This window comes from Hylobates moloch, unplaced genomic scaffold (assembly GCF_009828535.3).
Source record: "Hylobates moloch isolate HMO894 unplaced genomic scaffold, HMol_V3 SCAFFOLD_1, whole genome shotgun sequence".
Lineage (NCBI taxonomy): Eukaryota > Metazoa > Chordata > Mammalia > Primates > Hylobatidae > Hylobates > Hylobates moloch.
In genome coordinates, this window is record NW_026652276.1 from 192,231,172 (window position 1) to 192,252,791 (window position 21,620).

Consider the following 21,620-nt stretch of genomic DNA (forward strand, 5'->3'; position numbering starts at 1 on the left):
CAAGGACTTCATGTCTTAAACACCAAAAGCAATGGCAACAAAAGCCAAAATTGACAAATGGGAGCTGATTAAACTAAAGAGCTTCTGCACAGCAAAAGAAACTACCATCAGAGTGAACGGGCAACCTACAGAATGGGAGAAAATTTTGCAACCTACTCATCTGACAAAGGGCTAATATCCAGAATCTACAATGAACTCAAACAAATTTACAAGAAAAAAACAAACAACCCCATCAAAAAGTGGGCAGAGGACATGAACAGACACTTCTCAAAAGAAGACATTTATGCAGCCAAAAAACACATGAAGAAATGCTCATCATCACTGGCCATCAGAGAAATGCAAATCAAAACCACAGTGAGATACCATCTTACACCAGTTAGAATGGCCATCATTAAAAAATCAGGAAACAACAGGTGCTGGAGAGGATGTGGAGAAATAGGAACACTTTTACACTGTTGGTGGGACTGTAAACTAGTTCAACCATTGTGGAAGTCAGTGTGGCGATTCCTCAGGGATCTCGAACTAGAAATACCATTTGACCCAGCCATCCCATTACTGGGTATATACCCAAAGGACTATAAATCATGCTGCTATAAAGACACATGCACACGTATGTTTATTGCGGCACTATTCACAATAGCAAAGAGTTGGAACCAACCCAAATGTCCAACAACGATAGACTGGATTAAGAAAATGTGGCACATATACACCATGGAATACTATGCAGCCATAAAAAATGATGAGTTCGTGTCCTCTGTAGGGACATGGATGAAACTGGAAAACATCATTCTCAGTAAACTATCGCAAGGACAAAAAACCAAACACCGCATGTTCTCACTCATAGGTGGGAATTGAACAATGAGAACTCATGGACACAGGAAGGGGAACATCACACTCCAGGGACTGTTGTGGGGCGGGGGGAGGGGGGAGGGACAGCATTAGGAGATACACCTAATGCTAAATGACGAGTTAATGGGTGCAGGAAATCAACATGGCACATGGATACATATGTAACAAACCTGCACATTGTGCACATGTACCCTAAAACCCTAAAGTATAATAAATAAATAAAATCAAAAAAAAAAAAGATATACTATCTGTTACCACCTCTCACAGCAATTCAAAACACAGAACATCTATCATGGCAGTCATTATGCTAAATTCTGTATGGTAAAGAGGAAGGTGAATTAGTCCTTGGTCTTAAGAACTCACCACCATGAAATCAACTCAATATAATGTGATCCATGCTAGAAAACAATGGTATTTAGTATAATCTGTTAAGGAAGCAATTAATTCTATTTAGGGACAGAGGAAAACCTATAAAGAAAAGGTGACATATTAAAATTTTATAAAAGTATCAAAAACTCTTATCCAGACAAAGGACTTCATTGTCGGTCAGATGTGAGTTTAAACCCCAACTCTAACCTGTGTTGGTCATGTGAAACTGAGCAAGTTGTTTGGAAACCTAGAATCTAAGCCTAGTTCTGCTGCTCTTGAGCCATGCCCTTAGGCAAAATTTAACATCTCTCAGCCCCAATTTCCTAATCAATGGAGAGAGTCAGTGAGTCATTCTCTATGATCCTTAATTTCCCCTCCAGTAATAACATGACTCTACACCTTATAGTAAATTAGAGAAATTCCTATTGATATTGAATATGTTCATTTAGCAAATACCTCTAGAATACCCAACAATGTACTACTGGGCTTAGCAAGTGGAATATATCATTGAACAAAATAAGCAAAAATCTCTGTTCTCAGGGAGATTACACAGAAAACATCTATGGAAAAACTTTTAAAATACTTTATTGCACCCTTGTTCAAACATAACTTCCCTGTGCAGTTGACATATACGTTAAAAATAATTAACACTGGAAAATTTCCAAATAACCATAAATATTAACACAGAGAAAGAAATCTAGATAGTGATGAAGCATAATTAGTAGCACTATCATCAAAATCCCATTTCTCTAAATTCACACTGAGTCAGTGAGCCTTAGCAGCGTGACAAAAAGGCAGCAGGTTAACGAGATTCCCCTACACCAATTTAGTATATAGCCATATTTTTTTTCCTCACTTAAATTATTCCATAGTTTCTTAAGAACTATGATACAACCAGGTAAGTTTTATTTAAAGATAAATAAAATCTGTACATGGTGAGAAAATATTAACACAAAAACCTATAATCTCACTTCTTTTTCAGACATTCCACTTCCATACCTGGTGTTTTTCAGCCTCATTTTAGGCTATTTTATTATATAAGATTTTTATTTGAGTTATGTATTATCACTGTTTGAAAACTGATTTATTATTCAATAGGCAATTGCAAGACATCCATTCTTAGGCATCTTCAAAACAGAAACACAGTCAGAGTATGCCAGGTGATGGAGGGGCTACAGAAAGGATACATGATGAGGTAAGGAAGAACAGAATATAGTTGCCCTCAAAATACACAGCAACTTGAGGAGAGTCACGGCAAGTCTTACAATCTTCCATGCTTGGACTCTTCTTTACTAATCTACTAATTTCTCTGTACGACTTTTCCCGTTCTCTCGTGGCGATGTCTTCTTCATGGCTGCTACAGTATCCTAGATTCTGCAGCCTGCCTTCTCTCAAAATGTCTGCATACTTTTGCATCTTTATATTAATTGCATCCCTTTCTTAGAAAAGAAGATCTTACTGGGGTTGTGGTGACTTTCCAGTATGGAGTATAAAGTCCTCATGTTCAGCCCCCTTAATGGCTGTGTGCTTTTGACTGCCTTTGGATAATGGGGTCACAAGATTTTAAAAAAACAAAATCTTGTTAGCATATGCCTACGGCATCCATCAAAAGAGGACTATAGCATAGGAGGTACCAGGACGTTTCTAAGAAAGACATGCAAGTACTTTCTGTGGACTGTTCAGCATGTAATAATACAGTATCACTATAGAGACTGTATATACAGAGACTGAACTTAAAAGTCACTCCCACAAAGTTGGGCCATTTCTTTGACTGTCAGGCACTTTCTGTGGAATGTTCAGTATATAGTGATACACTATCACCACAGAGACTGTATGTACAGAGACTGAACTTAAAAGTCACTCCCACAATGTTAGGGCATTTCTTTAAAGGCACAGAAGTAAACACTGGCAAACATATATAGCATATACTAAAAACTTAAAATTCTAAAAGGTGTGAAGAGGTGGGTGTAGTCATATGTTTATGTAATTTAAATAGGCTCAGCTTAGGAAACTATTCTTTGAAGCAAAACAAAACAAACATACAAATAAAATATTGTGAAAACACTGTTTTTAAAGGTGAGCTGGTCAGCATCAAACATGCACTTCAAAGTAGCATGTCTTAAGTTTCATAATTGGTATTCTTCAAACTGTGAAACTCAGAATATATTGACAAATGGCCACAATTTTGGGTGAGAGAACAATCACCTTGACAAACATTTTCCGAAGTTTCAGTATTCCAGTTTTATCAAGGAGAAACAGCCAGCATTACACAATTGCCAGTCTGAGGTTCTGTGCCAACATCATGCATAAAAATTGCAAGCAATGACCAAACAAAATATAAAATACAAAGGACAAATGCTTGAGGAAATGGATACCCCATTTTATATGATGTGATTATTATACATTGCATACCCGTATCAAAACATCTCATGTATCCCATAAATATATACACTTACTATATGTCCACAAAAATTAAAATAAAAAATTTGAAAAAAATACAAAACACAACAAAGAAAACTTTGGAATAATACTTCTTTTATGCTGAATACTTCTATAAAATACTGGAGCTACATGAAAGAAAAGAATACGTATCTCTTGTTCTCTTTCCTTCTGTCAGTAGGCACAAGATAAATATTCCTTCACCCTCCACCTGCCACCCACCAGATCCTACTGGCTGCTATCATACAACCACAAAATAAGCCACCTCACAAGGAAGCAGATACCAAGGAAGGCAGAGAAGAGAGATGGAGCTGACTGCCTGTAAGCATTCAAATGATCATTGACTTTGTCACTTCTTCTGATGAGTTCTGTTCTTTTTTGTTTTAACATAAGCAAATTCTGTTTCATAAAAAAGAGGAAATGATGAGCGTGGTACAGGATGGCAGATAAGAAAGGGTATTTAATCTATCTCTTTCCCTCCTAGTCTACCCAAAAGGCCATGAACATAATGTATCAGCAAGGATGATAAGAAACACTAGTTTTGCACTAGCAAAGCAAAACGGGGACAGAATAATATGAGCAGTCATAATTCCTCATCGGTTTCATTTTTCCATTTCAAGTGCTGTAGACCATTGATCATGTTCTTGCAAATACCCATAAAGTCTACACATTGAAGATGAACAATCAGGGTAAAAGTGAAAATAAAACATTGATGTAATCTGTTTTGTTACCCACCGGAGGAAGGAACCTATAAAATTATCTGAAGTTTTAATTACGGAGGATTAACAGACTTGCCCCTACAAAATCTTCCAATGTTTTCATTATTGAGGATTAAGAAACTTTCCCCAAAACACTTTAGTGTTAAGTGGTGAAAAAAAAAATTGTAGAGAGAGAGATCACATGCCTCCCACAGGGTAGTTGTTAAATGAATATTTCTTAAATTTAACTGAAAATATAAAAAAGGAAAGAAAAAATAAATTTTCTATGAAAAGGAAAAAGAATTCAAGATGATCAAAAAGGTTAACATACTGGAAGACAGTCCAGCATTTGAGGAATAAAGGTTGGTATCATCTACTGGGCAGAATTGTTTTGAAAACTGGATGAGATGTTTGCAAATATACTCAGCAAATCTCATGCAGTAAATACATTGAAATTGAGAAAAAACACTGAATACAAGAGAGAAATCTGCTTTTCAGTGCTACTAAGGTGAAGTGGAAAAGAGGCCATGCAGTTAGGATCCTCTTTCTTGGTCCTTTCGTGATCCAGGAGCTGCTACTTGTAAAGCTGCTCTGGGGCAGAGATTTCAATTTCTCTGTTTTCTTGACAACTTTAGTTATAAGCTTTGCTAATGCTTATAAGTTCCCATAGGAGAAAAACTGGTTAGTGAGAATTATGAACTGAAGGAAAATGCCTTCAAGGATGGGTTGGTAAGATTAGGATAAATTCTAATATTATACAAAAATAGTAAGATTATACTCTATATATTTTATACCAAATTAATTTCTCCTGTGCTGAGTACAGTAACTCATAAATTCCAATCACTCTGTCCCCAAGCATGAATGAAGAACATGAGAAAATACATCAGGGATTTAAATGAATGCATTTTTAAGTTAAGGAACTCATATTTGACAAGAATGGCTTACATTTTAGGAAATACTATTTTGAATCAAATCAAAGTTGAGGTGGGTTTTTTTTCCCCTACTTTTTTAATCGTGGAGGGAAAAAAAAAAAGCCAAACATCAATTTCTGATGGTAGGCTTGCTCTGACCCTTCACATTTTAGTCTGCAGCAAAGACCTCATTCAGTTCCTGAAAAAAGCCAAGCCCTCATTATGGTCACTTCAGATTATATAATGGGAGCTGCTCTGAACTATCCAAGCACAAAGCAAGTCTCCAAAAATTGCTCACATGCTAAAGCTTGATATTGTCATAAGTGCCTATAAATGCATACTGAATAATGTAAATTGGTAACCTGCTGACAATGCATTGGCATAAATCAAGTCAATATTCATGTAATAAAGTCACCGCTGAGCCTTTTATCTTTCCTAGTACTGAACATTCTGTAGCTAGTAAAGTCCTAGACTAGGCTGGTAACTTAAAGTTAATGAATGGAAAGACTGGCATCCTAGAAGAACAACTAAGAAAAACCTAATAGAACTTAGTGATAAGAAGCTAGTTCTCAAGAGGAAAAAACCAAAATTAGGAAAAACAATGATAACTCAACAATTCCACAGTGAGCTTTTCAAAGTTCATTCTTTCTCCCACATTAGTATTGTCCTTATGTCTAACAAGTACTCTGATGAACAACTTATCATAAGGCTCCTTGCATTTTTCACAGTATAAAGGGGAAAAAGCCATATAGCTCTTACCAAGTTAAACCCAAAAGACAGTCAGACCCTGAGAGTCAAACAAGTAAAGACGTAAGTAAAATGGCTCTCGCCATAAATCAAAAGCTAATAGGGCCTGACCACATGAGTCGGACCCTTTAACAGTATTCTCTCCTAGGTTGGCAACCCAAGTGAGAAAACAAAGTGTTGGGGTTATGTAAGCCTGTGCAAAGACACTGGATGCTGCATTCGATGTTAGCTATAGCTATCACATTGCTGAGGAAAAGTTACATTAAATCAGGGAAAACTATTGTCACTAAGTCTAGACTTTTGTTTTCAGAGATAAGAAAATGTGAAGTTTAAGCATCAAATATGATATCATGATCTATCAAGAAGACTTGAATATTTTTGGTAAATGTTTACAGTTCCTACCACAGTTTTAGCTCCTTCATAGCGGAGGGTCTTATACTTTAGCGTTGTCTCCCACTATTTAGGAGGTGCTCAGAAAGAAAGTCTTCACTGATTATTAACTCAGCAGAACTCTCAGGATGTAAACTATAGACTAAAAGTACTCACACACTGATGCCATATCTGCCAAACATTAAAAGGAATAGGCTTGAGCCACCACGCCTGGCCAAAAGTGACATTTTTGAACTGAGGTTCATGTGAAATTTAAGAGTCTTTGTCTCTATGAGATTATGTAGTTGGGTAAAATAAAGTAACCAGAGCAACAACAATAACAATAGTAATACAGGAAATCTAAAAACATATATTACTTGAGACATGTTATAGTACCATTTTTAAAGAACTCAGGCTCTGGATTTAAAATGACCTGGATTCAAATCCTACACAATTTACTAGCTCTGTGACCTTGAACAAATTACTTATCTTCTCTCAGTCTCAATTTCTTACAACAGTTAGCTAACAGAGAAATTATGTAGAGTAACATTGTGTTACATAACACACACTCAAAATTATAAACAATGAAGAGTAATGGTACAAATATCTAAAGAAATCTGACAAGTTTGTAGGTAAAAAAATAAATTCCAAAAGTAAAAAAGCCCCATAATCTCATTAATTTAAAATACATATGTGGCCAATACACATAAAAAGATGTTCCACATCATTAATTATCAGGGAAATGCAAATCAAAACCACGAGATACTACCTCACATCTACTAGGATGGCTACAATCAAAGAAATAGATAATAACAGTGTTGATTAAAATATGGAGGAACTGAACCCCATACACTGCTGGTGAGAATATGAAATGGAGCAGCTGCTTCCGAAAACAGTTTGGCATTTCCTCAAATGCTTAAACACAGAGTTACCATATAATCCATCAGTTCTACTCCTAGCTATATATATATGAGAATTGAAAATAGTTATTCAAAAATTGGTATACAAATGTTCATAAAAGCATTATTCATAATAACTAAAAGGTGGAAACAATCTAAATGTTCATCAACTGATGACTGGACACATAAAATGGGGTCTATCCATACAGTGAATATTATTAAGACATAAAAGGGAATAAAAAGTAGTGACACATAGAACATGATGAACCTTGAAGACATCATGCTAAGTGAAAAAGTCAATCACAAAGAACCAAATATCATGTAATTCCATTTATATGAAATGTTCGGAATAGGAAAATCTATAGAGACAGAAAGCATATTAGTGGTTGCTAGGGACAGAGTGAATGGAGGTGGTATGGTGGTGAAAGCTAAGGGATGTGGGGTTTTCTTTGAGGGTAATACAAATGTTCTAAAATTATTCTGATGAATGTACAACTCTGTGAATATACTAAAAGTCATTGAATTGTATACTTCAAATGGGTGAATCATATGGTATATCAATTAAATTTCAGTAAAGGTGTTTTTAAAATAAATATATGTAATATGTATTTGCACAATAAAAAAGTATATATAGTTATTTTCTTCTAATATTGGATTTTCCCCCTAGAAGTAGCTCCTTATCACCAAGTTCTATACGTTTTTCTTAGTCATTCTTCTATAATGTTATTCTTTCCTTTCCATTTCATATATAAATATATACGTGTGTGTATGTGTATGTGTGTATGCATTCATATATATAAAGAAGGAAAACATCCCTCTATAGTACAGCTCTATAGTATAGTATACTCCTATAGTACAGCTCTATAGTATAGTATCCGTCTATACTACAGCTCTGTAGTATAGTATCCCTCTATAGTACAGCTCCATAGTATAGTATCCCTCTATAATGCAGCTCTATAATATTCTTCATGCCCAGCACCTGTTTCTTTGGTAAACTGCTTTTCCCTCCATTCTATGTCATTCTAGTATGGCTGTCAGTCACAGGAAATCCCCAAATCCCACTCCTGCCACAGAAACTGCACAGGAATTTCTGCCAATGAACTGTCTCAGCTGTTTATATTTCCATGCTTCCAGGGGCCTATTTATTCAGCTTGGCTTTTGATTCTGTGATATAACCACATTTTATCCAATAAGCCCTCTTCTTATTTTGCTTAGATCATCTCTGAGTTTAGGTTGCTTGCAATTACGAAACTCCATTTGATATACACTCTAAACTGTTTTAATCTCTTCACCCGAAGTAATTCTATGAACAATTTGCTGTTAATCCTACCACAGTATTTCCTATGCATATACAACTACACATCCACATATATATCTTATCATAATACTATACATAGTATTAATGTACCATAATTGATTTTAGCATTCTTCCATTAATAATTCTAACTTAACTAAGTTTTACTTATTCATTTTTCTTTTAAAATCAAGGTGAATATGGAGAATCCATTAAAAAAAATCATGTTAAAATCCAAGAAATATTTACGGAATAGACTTGGTAGTTGAAGGTCTTTTTTTTTTAACACAACTTTAGATAATACAAAAAAAAAACAAATATAATCTCTAATCAATTTTTGTTTACAATGTAGTTTGGCAGGTAATACAGAAAAATTATAAAACAATTATATGTCAGGATATAAGCAAAATTGCATGATAATCATCTTATACCAGTTGAAGCCATGAAAATTCAATTCAAGTTTATTAAATGTCAACTGTATAATGTTTTCTGATCTGCGGATTGTATTGGCATTCAAAGGACCACCCAAAAAGTTTATAGTTTAGCATACTTATAATCCAGTTAGTCAACATTTTATAATTGTCACAAATATAAAAATTGATAAAACTTCCAGCAAATTTAAATATATTTAAGACAAAAATGTTCATGACTTTTATAACAATACTTCACATTTATTGGTACTTACTAAATCTTATTATCTAAATTATTTTTCAAAGCAATTCTATGAAGCAGGTATTGTTATAATCACCCAAGGGCACCACTGTAGTTGTAACTGGCAAATCAGAGAACTGAAGTCAGGAGTCTTTCTATCTCTAAAATCCCTTTCTTAATCAATACCTGTTATATCGAAATTATTTTAATGACTAAACAGTTGAACTGAAGAGTTTTTATAATATCCAATTGCATTCTCACATTAATATTAACAAAAAAGCTGTTAGCAACAAATCCATTTTCTGAATCAGCTCAAAGACTTATTAAACTTGAGATCTTCTTGTTACATGAGAAGTTGCAGTATCGATTTCTTCAGCTCTATCATGAAGGTGAATTCAGATCAATTCAAGCCACCTAGTTGACTTGCAATCTTTACAAACAGAAAAACAGGTTAGTATCCTCTTTTAATGGTGTAGTTATTCTGCATGAGAAACAGGTATGCAATTCCATAAGAATACAAGATAATTTAAAACATATAATAACTACATTGTTACACAGTAGACCTTCCCACATTTATGCATATTTAATTATAATATTTATTAAAAGGCTAATGAGACCATTTTGAAACACATTTACTGAAAGGCTAATCCGGCAGTAGAATACAATCTGTTTATTAATTGAAGAACACAATACATGACATTGTACACTGTAAGAGAAGACCAGAATTGCCAATAAAATATCATTGAAAACTTCAAGTAACCCTTATGGTAAAAAAAAAGTCCTATTAAAGATAAGAAATATCATGTACAATATCACTTCCTCACTTCTACAACATAATTCAAACTTAAACTGATATGTAAATGAAAATTTATATTCCAGTCAAAGAACGCACCCAATGAGAGTACATAAATTATATATGTATTATGCAGGATAATAGTTGTTATAGACATTTAATCAAAAGCCATTTTAAAAACTGCAAAATATGTCAAGATGTTTACATGGTGAAATGAAATTTCATAATATGGCACCTTAAAACAATCTCACATTGGATTGCTGCACCTCAGAAAAGCACTATTGATATTTCACTGAGCCAAAAAAAATAATAATTCCCTTATCAAGTGAATATAGTGGAAAGGAACCAGGCTGAAAGTCAAATAGAAATACCAGTCATTTTCTCAAATAATAATATATTATTAATAATGATACATATCTGAAGGCTTATAGTTTCAAAATCCGAAAATTCCAGAAATATAAAATGGCACATATTATCAAATTCTAAATAACAAAATTGTCTAACATGTAACTGCCTACTATTTGCTCATCAAGTAAATAAGAACTCACTTTAAGATTAAGAAAACTAGCAAGTCAGTTCAAGTCTGGAATTTTTAGATAAAATAACATTCATGAACAACTTTATTTTCTAACATTAGTAACAGATTTCATACATCCACATAAGTTTAGGTAAAAACAAAATCCATGTATACACTGCAAGTGGCAACTGTTCTCTACAGCTGATTTAGTATTATGAATTATCTAAATAAAAATCAAAAGTAAGTTACTAGAAAATAGTAAAATAGCTCCATCGAAAACTCTTCTGTGCATATTCTGCAACATGAATTAACATAAAATGATTAAATCACTGCTAATTTATTTGTCAGGAAAAAATACTACTTTATTATAATATCTAAAAAATTTGAAGGCACTTCACAGTATTATGTCTTTTTGTTAACACCATCCAATGGTATATTTATTAGTTGTCACATGAAGGCCCCGACATGAGAGTTTTTAAACATTTATTAAGAAATACCTTCTACATTCAAAGTTAGGTATTTAATATCTTTAAGGAATCTGAAATAGATTATATATTCATTGACTCCTACAACATGCTTCAGCCAGATAACGATCTTTTGTCAAAATACGAGCAGGCTAATCGTGTGGTCCTCCTCACACAGACTGATAACAGCACCCACAATGCAAAAGAAGCAAAACTATTCACCTAAATGAACGTGAAAGGACTAGTGCTACGATTCAGTTTTTTTTTTTTCCTTTAAAATTTTAGTCCCTTGAAATTTAACTTCTTGAACTAATATGCAGCTATTAAAAAAGCAGCAGATATGTAATCAATATTTTTACTAACAGCTATTCCCTAGGGTTCCTTAAATATAAGCAGCAGAGGTATGCAAGATGGAAAATTTACCCAATTAGGTTTTCCTGGACCAATTTAGCTTGTCCAGCTATTGAATATTTTGACAATAAATAGTCACGCTTGAGTTTGAGAGAGAAAAATTAGCCCTTTAGTTATCACTAAAACTAGTCTAAAATTGGCCATCCGGCTTGTCTCTGATATACTCTGATATCATATTGTATCATCAGAAATTGTAAAAAGAAATACCAGGCATAAACTGCTAACCTTAGAATACAATTTAACCTCAGTATTCTCCACAAAAAGTAACAGAATCTGTTTCTCCAAGGTACCTGAGTTGATTCTAAGTGAAAAATATCAGGTTATTCTCCCTACTATCTGTTTTCCATGTTTTCAGAATGAAAGCGCAAATCTGAGCACCATATTTAAAAATAAGCAGATCTGAGAATAAAGAAAACCATGTTTTCACTCAGATGCCTGCATTTCTATCAACAAGTGCTGAAACAACACCGCACGAACTGTTGTAGCTGATTAACCCAGCATATTTCTAAGAACTACATTAGTTTGGTATTAGTAGGGTGCAAAGTACAAAGGTCAGAGAGGGAAGTAGAGAAGGGCCAGACCACGTCACACCTTACAGCAGATACTACTAAATTGAGATTTTTTTGACCTGTAAGACATGGGAGTCATTGAAAAAGTGAAAACAGAGGAGCAATGTAAGCAGAGACTGGATGAGATTTTTACTCTGCTAGCAGGGTAGAGCTACTTTAGTGAATATGGTATCCCCTAGCCACATGTCTACTGAGCACTTGAAACGTGACCATGACCACAAGTTGAAAGAATATTCTGGATAAACTAGATCAAATAAAATATATTATTATAATCAATACTGCCTCTTTCTTTTTATTTTTAACTGTAGCTACTAGAATAGGTAAAACTGTATATATGCCTTGTATAATACATTTCAATTGGACAGTACTTGCATAGATGGAAAACTGTGAGGAGGAAAATACACTAGCAATGATAAGAACAAGGTAGACTATTGCAATCGCCAAGGTGAGAGAGGACAGTCTCATCTAGAATATTAAGAATGGAGAAGAATAGAAGAGAAAAGTTCAAGAGAAGAAAGAAAAGAAGATGCAGGACTTGGTGTAAGAGAGAAGTCATTTGTTCATTCATTCATTCATTCGAACACATCATTATTGCATGCCTAGGATATGCAGGTACCATGCTGGTTATACTATAATGAGCTAAATGGAAGTCTGAAATGCTTACCAACTCTCTGGTTTGAGAAACTGAGGAAAGGGTGTTATCACCCATTGAAATAGCAAACAGGAAAGAGGAACACTTTTATTGTCATCAAATGTATCAAGTATGAAGTGTGTGTAGGTTATTTAAGTGGAAATGTCTGGGAAGCAACTGGATGTCATGATCTGAAGTATAACTGAAATGCCTAAGCTGAAGCTAGAGAATATGGAATTAGCAGCAGACCCATAAAACGGTTTGCTCCAGGAAAGGTTGCAGAGTGATAAGGTCAAGGGTCCAAGAAAGAACAGTGACACAAAAATTCTGAAAAGGAGACGATAGACAGCAAGTTCACTAACAAATAGCCATGTATGAACAAGAAAAATTCATAAAGAGCAAAATCACAAAAACCAAAAGAGAAGAGCTTTTTAAGGAATTAACATTCAATGAATCAAATACAAAAGAAAAGTACATAATTTCAGACAAGCATTGAAAAGTATACAAAACACACACAAAAAAAATCAAAAAGTATTTGGCAAGTCAGAGATCACTGATGACCCTCATGAAGGCGATCCCAATGGTAGGAACAAGCAAGACTGCCAAAGACTCCAAAAGGCGAAAGAGCAAAGGAGAGGCAAGAAAGACCAAATATAAACAACTGTTTCTAAAATCTTAACGATAAATAAAAAAATAATAAAGTGGTGAGCACAGAATCAAGGGATGGTTTGGGGTATTGTCATTTTTTATTTTGGACCTGAGAGAAACCTGAGCATGTTCAAAAGCTCAGAAAAGCAGTCAGTACAGAAAAGCTGATTAAAGGGGCAAGAAATTGAATAACTAATGGAGCAAGAGCCTGAGGAACTGGGAGAGACCTAGAATACAGATGGACAGGCAACCCTGAACAGAAGAAAGAACACCTCTTCCTCCACAAATGAAAGTGAAGGTGGCTCAAGAGGCAAAGATAAATTCAGAAGCAGGTAAGAACTCTAGTTTCTGTATTAAAATATTACTCAGGTTATACAGTAATTACCGGGCACCTTTGGCTAACAGTAGCTACAAATGTGGTTCCATACTTCCAAGGATTTAATATTTATAGCAAATATTCTAAAGCCAAGGACACAGATTTATCCAGGTAGGGGACAGTCATCTTCAGTCTACTCTGTGGCCAGTCACCTATACTCTAACACACAAAAAATAAACCTGTGAGAAATGATTGCCATTAGTCATAAAGAGGAATGGAGGAAGAAAATGTAGGCTAGAGTGACTGGGGACAGGGAACCCACATATCCCTCTAAGGTTTCTAGCTATGCACACGTGAAGTAGAGAGACTGAAGAGAATAAAGAGGGTTTCTCTCCTGTCTATATAACCCTAATTAGTTCCTTCCCAAGGCAAGAGTCATAGTTACCATACTTTGCCAAGTTTAAACCTTTTGGATGGAGTTATTGTGCTTTAAAGAAATGAGCCCAGATTCCCCGGACCTCCACTCTGCCTGTTTCTGGGAGTGGTAGGCATGCCTAGGCAAGATCTGGTTCTCCAGGCTGAGGGGTCATAATTATTTGGGGTGATTAAAAAGAATCTCTTGGCCTGCCCATCCTCATCTCTACTCTGCTCCAGTGTCTCCACCTACAACTGAATGAGTGAAGGGTATTGGGCTTCACTGGACCAGAAAACTGAGCTAAGCCTACAAAACCAAGCCTCATGGTTCAACACTCCTCACTGAAAAAGTCAGACATTGAGGGCTATCCAGCATTTGTCCACCTTTTAAATAGCACTTTATTTCCCTGTTGGCTTCTATATCTTTTTATAAATAATGCATCAGTCCAGAATCCCAGAAGGCAGGAGGGGTAAGTGGAGGATTCAATAATCAAAATCTCACCTTGAACCTCCAAACACCCTAGTGACAAACTAAAATATGCACTAAGTTTTTCTGCCTCTTTCTTTTTCATTTTTCTTTTTCTCACTCTGCCCCTCCTGAAATCCCCCTCCTTCCACTTTTATATGTTCAAGCCCATGAATATTCAGTTTATATGTCATCTTATCAAGGAAGTTTTCTCTGACCTGTCCAGCTACATTTCAGTATCACTGCCTCATCTATGCTCTTGTGTCTTATTTATATCTCAGTTAAGCACTTGGTTATAATTAGTTATTTAATTGTATCTCCCAGCCAGGTGAGGTGGCTCACATCTTCAACCCCAGCTACACAAGACACTGAAATGGGGGAAACATTTGAGATCAGGAGTTTGAGGCTGTAATGAGCTATAACTGTGCCACTGCACTCCAGCCTGGGTGGCAGAGTGAGACCCCCCATCTCTAAATGATGAAGAAGAAGGAGGAGGAGGAGAAGGAGAAGGAGAAGGAGAAGGAGAAGGAGAAGGAGAAAGGAGAAAGGAGAGAGGAGAGAGGAGAGAGGAGAAAGGAGGGAGGAGGAGGGAAGAGGAGAAGGAGGAGGGAGGAGGAGGAGGAGAGGGGGAGGAGGGGGAATGGTATCTCCACTAGGAAATCAGGTAGAGATTGCTGAATTCAGCTTTGTATCTCAGGCCTTGAGCACATTGTCAAGGTTGGTCCCCACTCCAAGTCACAATTCATTCCTACTTCTCCCAAACTCCTAAAGCACTTTGTAGGGCAGAAACTGGGCCTTGCTGCACTCTATCAGCACTGCCCCTCTGTTACTGAAAGAAGACAGAAAGGAGGAGATCCTGAAGGACTTTGTATCATAGGTAAACAATCTTTTGACTCTTCAGCCAATCACTGCTCCATTTGGCCTCTAGCTAAGGAATCTCTTAAGCAGCAAGCAAATAATATGATTTATAAACAAGTGAAAATGAGTCATGTAGCAGTAAACAGAACTGGGGCCAAAAAGGCAGCTTTGGAGTTGTCCCCATTCATTTCAAAAAGAGCATTTTACATAATTTTTACATATTTACATTTTAAGTATTTTTTAAACTGGATAAAGTTAGGAAATACATAAATTGTATTAAATTTAGAATTTCTAACTTGATTAATAATGACAAAACACCTTATAAAGTATATTACAGCACACAAAGTACTTCCTAACACTTCCATTTTATACTTGAGGAAATGGATTTTTAGAAAAATTAGGTAGGTTCTGTAAGGCCTTGTTCATCAACCAATAATGAACAAACGCCTACTTTGTACAATGCACTGGGATCGCAGCAGCCCTGCCCTCATGGACCTCTTTCTTACAGGGAAGACATGTAATAAATAAAATGTATATGTCAAATGGTACCACTGGGAAAATAAGGCAAGGTGGAGGTGGGGGGCAAGGGTACAGTTTTGAATAAGATGGGCAAGGGTACAGTTTTGAGTAAGATAGCCAAAGAAGGCCTCACTGACAAGTGGCATTTGAGCAAAAAAGGGGTAAGAAAGCCAAGTGGATGGTACTCTAACCTGAACTATTAACCAAATCTTGGATTTTCATTGCTTACACTCCTTTCAATACAGCAATTTGCCCTTTATAAGAGAGGAAGATGTTGACATTCAGGAAAACAGCAGGGGAAGCAGTATCCTGTTCTCTACATTTTGGGCACATTGGAAAAGTGGTTCAGAAAATCCTGTACAAGACCCAAAGCGCTACCCCAGGCCGAAGTGAGTCCCCAACCACACATTCGGATACTCCAAAAAGATGCCAAGTGGTAATTTTCATTGACAGGACTAGCAGTATCACTCCACATGGTAAAATGTTAAAGTTGTAACTAGAGAATGTTTGATCTTTTTACTGCTGTTTTTAAAGGCAAATGTCCTGAATGGTTCATTATGGTTTCTACCATATAAAAGTCATTTTAATCTACTGAGTTACTTGGCTGTCATAAGACAGAAAATGAGCTGCCATAAGAAAAGCTGATGGAAAAGGAAAAAAATTACAAATACCTGATCCCATACCCAGGTCACTGTCTTCATCTAAGGCATAATTTATCTTTTCCAATGACATATGTGTACATCTCAATTAATTATCCACTTACCCTCTACTAATCAGAAATAAGATTTGGTTCAGTAAGGCGGGGTGAAGGAATAAACTCAACCTACCAATTGCTCCACATGAATTTCTTTTTTTAATAGAGGCAAGGTCTTACTCTGTCACCCAGGCTGGACTGCAGCCTCCAACTCCTGGGCTTAAGCCTCTCGAGTAGCTAGGACTACAACCATATGCCACCACTCCCAGCTAATTTTTTTTTTTTTTAAAAGACAGGATCTCGCTCTGTTGTCCAGGCTGGTCTTGAACTCCTGGCCTCAGACAAACCTCCCACCACAGCCTCCCAAAGCAGTGGGATTATAGGCATAAACCACCACTCCCAGCCTGCTCCACATGATTGATAAACAACCTGATATAACCATCTGGACGAGTCAATCTTTGCTGAATAAATAACTTCTCCATGAGTAATCCTTCCTATGCCCAGTTTTCCCCAATCCTTAATATCATTGCTCTTTTTAGACTCACACATTCATTCACTTAACAAACATAAACTGAATGTTTAAGATAAGGCAAATACTTTGTATGACTGGTTTTCTATTTGAAAATAGAGTGTGTGACTATACAAATACATATATACACAAAGGTACACCAATTTATATACAGTGGCCCTATGTATCCCCCATTTGAGAATATTTCTAAACATGCCAGCTACTTAAATTCAAGTGTGAAGGTATGTGTATTTGGGTGTGTGTGAATGAATGTATGTGAGAGACAAAGGCAGACAAAAAGAGAGAGAGTGTGGATAAGAAGCAAGTAAAGTTACATCAGACAAGGACATGAAAACTCTTTATAAAAGATTTATGATAAAATGTAAATACATTTAAAGAATAAGAGTAACATGAGCCTTCACTCCCCCTCCCTGTGTGATCATAATCACTGCCCATCAACTGCTCTGTCCATACATGTGTGCTCCCTGGGTTCCTTAAAGGTTATATATAACCAAGATCTACCTTTAATGCATTTGGCAAAAATATCTGTGCCATAAACTATTAGCTGATAAGCAATTATATTTTACCTTGTAAAAGAAAATTAGGCATAAAATAACCCCACAAAAAGAAGAGAATGGCTGTTTCACAAAAGAGGCAAAAGAGATTTAAACAAGATAATACCATAAGTTTCTATCTCACCATCCATTAATTTTAAATTTGATTTTGCTTCTTATATCATATAGCACTTATTCAAAAATAGCAGAAGAATACTTCTATCTATCTGTTGTCCTGTAAAAAGAAAAGAAAATACTATTATTTGTATTTCTTGTTCAAACACTCTAAGGATAAAAGTACTGTTTTCAAAAATGATGAGGTTCCTGCAGATAACATTTACCCACAGGATTTGAGGCTTTTTTGTGACATAAAGTGCAGAGTACTTTGAGGATGGTTACAGATGCAATGGCACAGAAAAGGCTTTTAACTTTGGCTCATTTCCTCTGACCACCATGTCTCCATTCTAAATTATAACCTCTCAAGCTACAGATCCTTTAAAACTAGCTTTTAAACTAGCTTTCTGTGGTATCGTCACAAAATAAGAACACTTTGTTACTTGAAAATAAAAGCACAAAATTATTGGACTCAATAACTGTTCTCATTATTGCAAACCAATAAACAAGATTCAACAAGAACTCGTTTTAGCTATTGCTTATCAAGCTGCCAAAAAATAAATCCAAAAGAAACCAAAGAAAAACCTGCCTTAACAATATAGATGGTTTCTTATTCATAAACTATCTTTAACATCAAAAATGGCTAGCGTGTATGCCAGTGTTACTGCCTTGCATAACAGAATCTTAAGCTAAGCACTAAAGTTCTGTCATTCACATCTAGAATAATAATTTTTTTTACAAAAACTAAAATACGGCCAGGCGCGGTGGCTCACGCCTGTAATCCCAACACTTTGGGAGGCCGAGGTGGGCAGATAACGAGGTCAGAAGATCAAGATCACCCTGGCCAACATGATGAAACCTCATCTCTACTAAAATACAAAAAATTAGCCAGGCATGGTGGCGCGTGCCTGTAGTTCCAACTACTCAAGAGGTTGAGGCAGGGAAATCACCTGAAACCAGGAGCGGAGGTTGCACTGAGCCAACATCGCACCACTGCACTCCAGCCTGGCGACAGAGCAAGACTCTGTCTTAAAAAAAAAAAAAAAAAACTAAAATACTAAAAGTCCCATTTTTAATAGAAATTTGTTTTATGATATAAGCCATACCAAATGCTAGTTGCTCAGCCAAATCACTTTTAGAGTCCATACAGCCCTTTATATCTAAAGGAAAATAATAAAAGTGCTAGGAAACAAGAAGTATCTGGGCCCGTTACCCTTGGTTAGGACTGAGAAATTAGCTGGCACAGACAGCAAGACTGGGACCAAATATTCGACCAGTTGGCTGGGGATAGTGGGTCATCAAGGAGATGACCCATATAGCTGTAAAATTAAGTATAAAAAGGGGAAATTGGGCAAACAAATAAATATACTGAGGATAATGGGAGCGAGGTTTTCTAATGTTGGGGAAGGAACCTACAATACAAAAAGGGGAAGGAAGAATAAACCCTGTCGTTTGGAATTGAGGAGATCAGTGGGAACATATATTTTTAGATAATCACTGATCAATAGATAGATAGATGGAGATGTATATGTATATATGTACATACATATATACATGTAATGTACATATGTATTAGTCCATTTTCATGCTGTTGATAGAGACATACCCGAAACTGGGAACAAAAAGAGGTTTAATTGGACTTACAGTTCCACATGGCTGAGGAGGCCTCAGTATCATGGCAGGTGGTGAAAAGTACTTCTCACATGGCAGTGGCAAGAGAAAAATGAGGAGGAAGCAAAAGCAGAAACCCCAGATAAACACATCAGATCTCGTGAGACTTATTCACTATCACGAGAATAGCAGAGGAAAGACCGGCCCCCTTGATTCAATTACCTCTCCCTGGGTCCCTCCCACAACACATGGGAATTCTGGGAGATAAAATTCAAGTTGAGATTTGGGTTGGGACACAGCCAAGCCATATCAATATACATATGTATACGTATATACGTACATACATATATACATATAATGTGCAAATCTGTATTTCCTAGGTTTGTTCACTGAAAAGATCTAGAAGCAAAGACACCTCAGTAGCAAACAGCAACCTTAGACCCAGTAGCAAAGAGCAACCTTAGAATCCACTAAAAGAAACCAGAAATCTTTGGTTGTGCCAAGGCTGGGGCAAGAAAACTATAAGATAAGCATGAACCACACCTTTTAACATGAGGAATTGAGAACATAGCATCGCTTTTGTGGTAATAATGCCCAAAATAACAACTTATTCATAGGGAAACATCAGATAAACCCAAGTAAAGAAACAAGACATAGCTGTACTCTTCAAAAATGTCAAAATCATTAAAGATAAGGCAAGATTAATGAAGATTCCAGATTGAAGGAGAGCAAAGAGCCAGGGCAGCTAAATACAAGGCTTAGATTCTGGACATATAAAGAACATCATTGAGACAGTTGGTAAATTACGAATTGAATCTGTGTAATAGATGGTAATATTGTATCAATACTAGTTTCCTATTTTGGTGGTTATACTGAGATTATGTAGGGAAATGTCCTTATTTTTAGAAAATAGTCACTGAAGTACTAAGGGAGTACTGGGGCATCATGTCTCCAATGTACTCTCAAGCCAAAAAAACTTCAAAATAATAATAATGTGTAATGGTAAGAGGAGAGGGAGGACAGATTGAGAGAGAGAGAGAGAGAATATGATAAAGCAACTATAATAAAATCTTAATAATGAAAATTTGAGTGAAAATCATATCAGTTCTTCGTACTATTCTTGCAATGTTTCTATAAGCTTGAAATCATTGTCAAATGATTAAAAAACAAAGACATGTTTGGCCCTAAATGCCCATATAACTATTAAGAAAAACCTTAACTCTCTATGAAGGGCCACAATCTGCTCTGAATTTTGAATATAAACAAGTATGCTTGTGCTAGAGGCTAATACAGCCTATATAATTCTAAGGGCACTAAACAAATAAAATAAGGATGTTAAAAGGTGTCTTGAACGCATCTAAAATCTGTAAAATGTTAATTCTTACAGAATACTTGGCTTAGAAAGGTGATGTACATTGGGGAATTATAAATATTATAAGGATAAAATTGCAAAATTTCCCTGATAGTCACAAAATAAGACCTATGTAAACAACAACATGCATCACCCAGATCCCCCTTCAAAAAAGCACTCACTCATGGCCCATAAATGGGCAGTGCAGTCAGTAGACAGCTGCCAGGTCAGTAGACTTCAACATCGCCACAGCTGCAGAGAACCGCCCTCCCTTGGGGTATTCGACATCCTCAGACAGGGCAGGGGTCACTTGAGACAACTCAAGGCCACACTGTCTGAGGGCCCCACTGGCTTGTCTAGGGTTCTGTCAGGCCTGCCTCACAGTTTGGCTTCCTCCCCTGCTCAATCCTGTATCTTCCTTCTTCCTTTCCCCAGGGATGATCCCTAAAATACATCTCATACCCCAAACTCCATCTCAATGTCTGCTTCTAGGGAACCCAACCTGCCACAGGACCTCTTTTGTGACTTGACAAAACATAGCTTGATATAGGCACATTTTATAATTTTGTCTTGTGAGTAGGTAACTTTATTTCCAACTCACAAGACAGGTATAAATTTTTTTCAGGTAAATTCTGTCTCTAAATCTCATCCATTTACCTTCTCATGCAGTGTGACAGAAAAACTGTACTTTCCCCTTTTCATGTTAGCCAAATATAAAAGAAAATCATCGTTTAAACAACAAATTTCCCTCTTATGGTCCATTAGCTCCTGCTGCTTGTTCCTGTAGTGAAATAGAAATATAACAAAACGATTTCCATGGCAATAGGTAATAATCTAGCAAATGTGAATTTCCAACTTAGCAACAGAACAAAGCAAGAAGAGATTATGGAACTGCAGTGGGCTAAATTTCGATTTCTGTGTATTTTTAGTATCACATTTTAAAACAAAAAAAGCAC

General features: G+C 36.0%; 1 protein-coding gene and 1 pseudogene across 3 annotated transcripts in view; both read right to left on the reverse strand.

Annotated features, from left to right (window-relative positions):
- LOC131380774 (tigger transposable element-derived protein 1-like) overlaps positions 1 to 2,634 on the reverse strand; it is a 193,008-nt pseudogene extending 190,374 nt beyond the window's left edge.
- IMMP2L (inner mitochondrial membrane peptidase subunit 2) overlaps positions 1 to 21,620 on the reverse strand; it is an 885,601-nt gene that overhangs the window by 712,761 nt on the left and 151,220 nt on the right. The gene's annotated exons all lie outside the window — the stretch shown is intronic.